The sequence below is a fragment of the Rhinoraja longicauda genome, chromosome 2, assembly GCF_053455715.1.
Source record: "Rhinoraja longicauda isolate Sanriku21f chromosome 2, sRhiLon1.1, whole genome shotgun sequence".
Lineage (NCBI taxonomy): Eukaryota > Metazoa > Chordata > Chondrichthyes > Rajiformes > Arhynchobatidae > Rhinoraja > Rhinoraja longicauda.
Genome location: NC_135954.1, coordinates 7,521,175 through 7,526,410, shown reverse-complemented (window position 1 = coordinate 7,526,410; position 5,236 = coordinate 7,521,175).

Below are 5,236 nucleotides of genomic sequence, written 5' to 3'. Positions count from 1 at the left end.
TATCCAGTCAAAGAAGACTATAAATGTTTACAATCAAGCCATCGGATGGCATTGAAGTGTGGCAACTCTGCGTTCTGGTCCCAAAGAAGGATCTACCATCATCTAGTATAAGAAAATAACTGCAGATGCTGGTACAAATCGAATGTATTTATTCACAAAATGCTGGAGTAACTCAGCAGGTCAGGCAGCATCTCGGGAGAGAAGGAATGGATGACGTTTCGGGTCGAGACCCTTCTTCAGACTGATGTCAGGGGGGCGGGACAAAGGAAGGATATAGGTGGAGACAGGAAGATAGAGGGAGATCTGGGAAGGAGGAGTGGAAGAGAGGGACAGAGGAACTATCTAAAGTTGGAGAAGTCGATGTTCATACCGCTGGGCTGCAAACTGCCCAGGCGAAATATAAGGTGCTGTTCCTCCAATTTCCGGTGGGCCTCACTATGGCACTGGAGGAGGCCCCTGACAGAAAGGTCAGACTGGGAATGGGAGGGGGAGTTGAAGTGCTCGGCCACTGGGAGATCAGTTTGGTCAATGCGGACCGAGCGCAGGTATTGAGCGAAGCGATCGCCGAGCCTGTGCTTGGTTTCGCCGATGTAAATAAGTTGACATCTAGAGCAGCGGATGCAATAGATGAGGTTGGAGGAGGTGCAGGTGAACCTTTGTCTCACCTGGAAGGACTGTTTGGGTCCTTAGATGGAGTTGAGGGGGAGGTAAAGGGACAGGTGTTGCATCTCGTGCGGTTGCAGGGGAAAGTGCCCGGGGTTGGGGTGGTTTGGGTAGGAAGGGACGAGTGGACCAGGGAGTTACGGAGGGAACGGTCTCTGCGGAACGCAGAGAGGGGAGGGGATGGGAAGATATGGCCAGTGGTGCGGTCCCGTTGTAGGTGACGGAAATGTTGGTGGATGATTTGTTGGATCCACTGGCTGGTGGGGTGGAAGGTGAGAGTGAGGGGGATTCTGTCCATCTGATACAATCACTCTCCTCTTTAAAAATGTGGAGGAAGGAACTGCAGATGCTGGCTTACACCAAAGATAAGACACAGAATACTGGAAAAATTCCATGGGTCAGGCAGCATCTCTGGAGAAAAAGGAATTGGTGACATTGCAGGTTAAGACCCTTCTTCAGACTGAGATTCAGGGGAGAGAAAAAGTCGAGGTATGAAAAGGTTCTGAACAAATCAGAGCCAGCACCGATGATCAAGAAAAGGTGGAGCCCACAATGCTTCATTGTCGGCTGTGGAAGAGGTTAGCAAAGAGATATATGGCTCCTCCTTCAAATCTCTTTTCTACTCATAAATCTAGAACCAGATTCTGCACTCTATCTTTCCCTTTGCTTTACGTATTGCACTTGAGTTTGGTTTGACTGTAGTTATGTACAGCATCATCAGATCTGATGGGATATCATGCAAAGCTTTTCACTGTACCTCAGTACATGCGTACATGCGTCAACCATAAACCTAAACCAAAGAACATTGGGGGTTGGGGCAAGAGATTTAATTAAGAAATTCCAAGACTTAAAAAAATGAAGGCATGCCAGCTAAGGATGGGTTAAGGAAAGGGGGATTATACTTATACAAGACTGCAGTATAAATAAAACAAAGTGCTAGAGTAACTCAGAGGGTTAGGCAGAATCTGTGGAGAACATGGATAGTGTAGGAAGGAACTGCAGATGCTGGTTTAAACCAGAGACACAAGAAGCTGGAGTAACTAGTCATAACCAGAAAAAAGCCTCCTTTATTGCCGAACTTTGCCTCCTGCCATCCAGCAAACCTGCTATCCCTGCTAGTATCTGTCCTTTGATACCATGGGTTCTCATCTTCTTTAGCACCTTAACAACGGCCATTGAAAATCCAGGTAAACAACATCCACTGACTCTCCTTTGTCTGTCCTGCTATTTACTTACTCAAAGAATTCTAACAGGTTTGTCAGGCAGGATTACCCTTTCACAAAACCATGCTGACTTTGGCCTATTTTATTGTGTGTTTCTAAATACTCATAAATCTCATCCTTGATAATGGTCTCTAAATTCCTACCAACCACTGAAGCCAGGCCTTTAGTTTCCACTTAATGTAGACACAAAATGCTGGAGTAACTCAGCGCGACAGGCAGCATTTCTGGAGAGAAGGAATGGGTGACGTTTCGGGTCGAGACCCTTCTTCAGACTGCAGTTTCCACTTTTCTGCTTCGCTCCCTTCTTGAACAGCAGCGTAACATTAGCAATTTCCCAACCGTCTGGAACCAACCCTAACTCTAGTGATTCTCGAGAGTTCACAACTAATGCCTCCATAATCTCGAAAGCCTACTTAATTGTATTATTTAGGAAGCTTTTAAATTAGACCATTAAACTATTTCGCTATTTCATATCTCCAGTGGAGATGGGACATCCCAAGCTGTTGTTCGGTGAGGTACAGGGGAAGTCTGGCCAATATTTATTCTTCAGTCATCACAATGTGTTTATCTAATCAGCGGGGCTGTGATGTGGCACTTATCTGTATGCACAATTATCTGCTGCATTTCCAGACAAGCACTTTCAACTATAATGGTGCTTTGGAATGTCTTGACGTCATGAAAGGCAAACGCGATAACTTCTTTACTTTTACAAAGAAGGGCAGGAAATCCAACCACTTCGTCCCACAAAGGAATCACATTGTAGAAACTGCTCAGTTTTATAAAATTGAAAAAAGGTTCTGCAGAAAAAGGCAGTATTTGAGCGAATGACCGAGAAGCTTGTGGAATGGGAGCAAATTCGGCCAAGCAAACACTGGGACAAAGATTCAGCGCTAGGGGGAAAAGAAAGTTAGAAAGTAGATTTAGATTTAGAGATACAGCGCAGAAACAGGCCCTTCGGCCCACCGGGTCCGCGCCGCCCAGCGATCCCCGCACATTAACACTATCCTACACCCACTAGGGACAATTTTTACATTTGTCCAGCCAACTAACCTGCACGTCTTTGGAGTGTGGGAGGAAACCGAAGATCTCGGAGAAAACCCACGCAGGTCACGGGGAGAACGTACAAACTCCGTACAGTACAGCACCCGTAGTCAGGATCGAATCCGAGTCTCCGGCGCTGCATTCGCTGTAAGGCAGCAACTCTACCGCTGCGCCACCGTAGGGCAGTACAATGGCGGAGCAGTAGCGTTACTGCCTCACAACACCAGAGACCTGGGTTCAATTTTGACCCTGGGTGCTGTCGGTACGGTAGAGAATTTGTACGTTCTCCCTGTGACCTGCATGGGTCTTCCCCGGGTGCTCCAGTTTCCTCCCACACTCCAAGGACGCACAGGTTTGTAGGTTAATTGGCTGGGGTAAAGATTATATATTGACCTTGGTGTGTAGGATAGTGCTGGGGTGCAGGAGTGACCGGGGGTCTAATGAGATGGAGGAACTGAGGGAAATCCAGGTTAGTCGGGAAGTGGTGTTAGGTAAATTAAATGGATTAAAGGCAGATAAATCCCCAGGGACAGATAGGCTGCATCCCAGAGAGCTTAAGGAAGTAGCCTCAGAAATAGTGGATGCATTAGTGATAATTTTTCAAAACTCTTTAGATTCTGCAGTAGTTCCTGAGGATTGGAGGGTAGCTAATGTAACCCCACTTTTTAAAAAGGGAGGGAGAGAGAAAACGGGGAATTATAGACCAGTTAGCCTAACATCGGTAGCGGGGAAAATGCTAGAGTCAGTTATTAAAGATGTGATAGCATCACATTTGGAAAGTGGTGAAATCATCGGACAAAGTCAGCATGGATTTACAAAAGGCAAATCATGTCTGACGAATCTTATAGAATGTTTCGAGGATGTAACTAGTAGAGTGGATAAGGGAGAACCAGTCGATGTGTTATATCTGGACTTTCAGAAGGCCTTCGACAAGGTCCCACATAGGAGATTGGTGTACAAACTTAAAGCACACGGTATTGAGGCTTCAGTGTTGAGGTGGATAGAAAATTGGTTGGCGGACAGGAAGCAAAGAGTAGGAATAAACGGGTCCTTTTCAGAATGGCAGGCAGTGACTAGTGGGGTACCGCAAGGCTCAGTGCTGGGACCCCAGTTATTTACAGTGTATATTAATGATTTGGACGAGGGAATTGAATGCAACATCTCTAAGTTTGCGGATGACACGAAGCTGGGTGGCAGTGTTAGCTGCGAGGAGGATGTTAGGAGGCTGCAGAGTGACATGGATAGATTAGGCGAGTGGGCAAATGCATGGCAGATGCAATATAATGTGGATAAATGTGAGGTTATCCACTTTGGCGGCAAGAACAGGAAAGCAGAGTATTACCTGAATGGTGAACGATTAGGAGAAGGGGAGATGCAACGTGACCTGGGTGTCATGGTGCACCAGTCATTGAAAGCAAGCGTGCAGGTGCAGCAGGCAGTGAAGAAAGCGAATGGTATGTTGGCATTCATAGCAAGAGGATTTGAGTTTAGGAGCAGGGAGGTTCTACTGCAGTTGTACAGGGCCTTGGTGAGACCGCACCTGGAGTATTGTGTGCAGTTTTGGTCTCCTAATCTGAGGAAAGACGTTCTAGCCTTAGAGGGAGTACAGAGAAGGTTCACTAGATTGATCCCTGGGATGGCGGGACTTTCATATGAAGAAAGTGGATAGACTAGGCTTGTACTCACTGGAATTTAGAAGACTGAGGGGGGATCTTATAGAAACATATAAAATTCTTAAGGGGTTGGAGGGGCTAGATGTGGGAAGATAGTTCCCGATGTTGGGGGAGTCCGGAACCAGGGGTCACAGCTTAAGGATAAGGGGGAAGTCTTTTAGGACCGAGATGAGAAAACATTTCTTCACACAGAGAGTGGTGAGTCTGTGGAATTCTCTGCCACAGAAGGTAGTTGAGGCCAGTTAATTGGCTATATTTAAGAGGGAGTTAGATGTGGCCCTTTTTGCTAAAGGGATCAGGGGGTATGGAGAGAAGGCAGGTACAGGTTACTGAGCTGGATGATCAGCCATGATCATATTGAATGGCGGTGCAGGTTCGAAGGGCCGAATGGCCTACTCCTGCACCTATTTTCTATGTTTCTATGTTTCTAAACTAAATTCTAGGCATGGTCTATTTCAATTCTCAGTGAAGAACCAATTTATTACTTGCAATGAGGGTAAAGGCATTTAAAACTACTGAAAGTTAAAAGCAAATTCAATATAAAGTTTGAATGCTTCATGCATATCTTTGGTTTCCCTCAATAATAATCCCAATGACAATAATAATTTTCTAGTACAATGAAGCCAGTTTCCACAT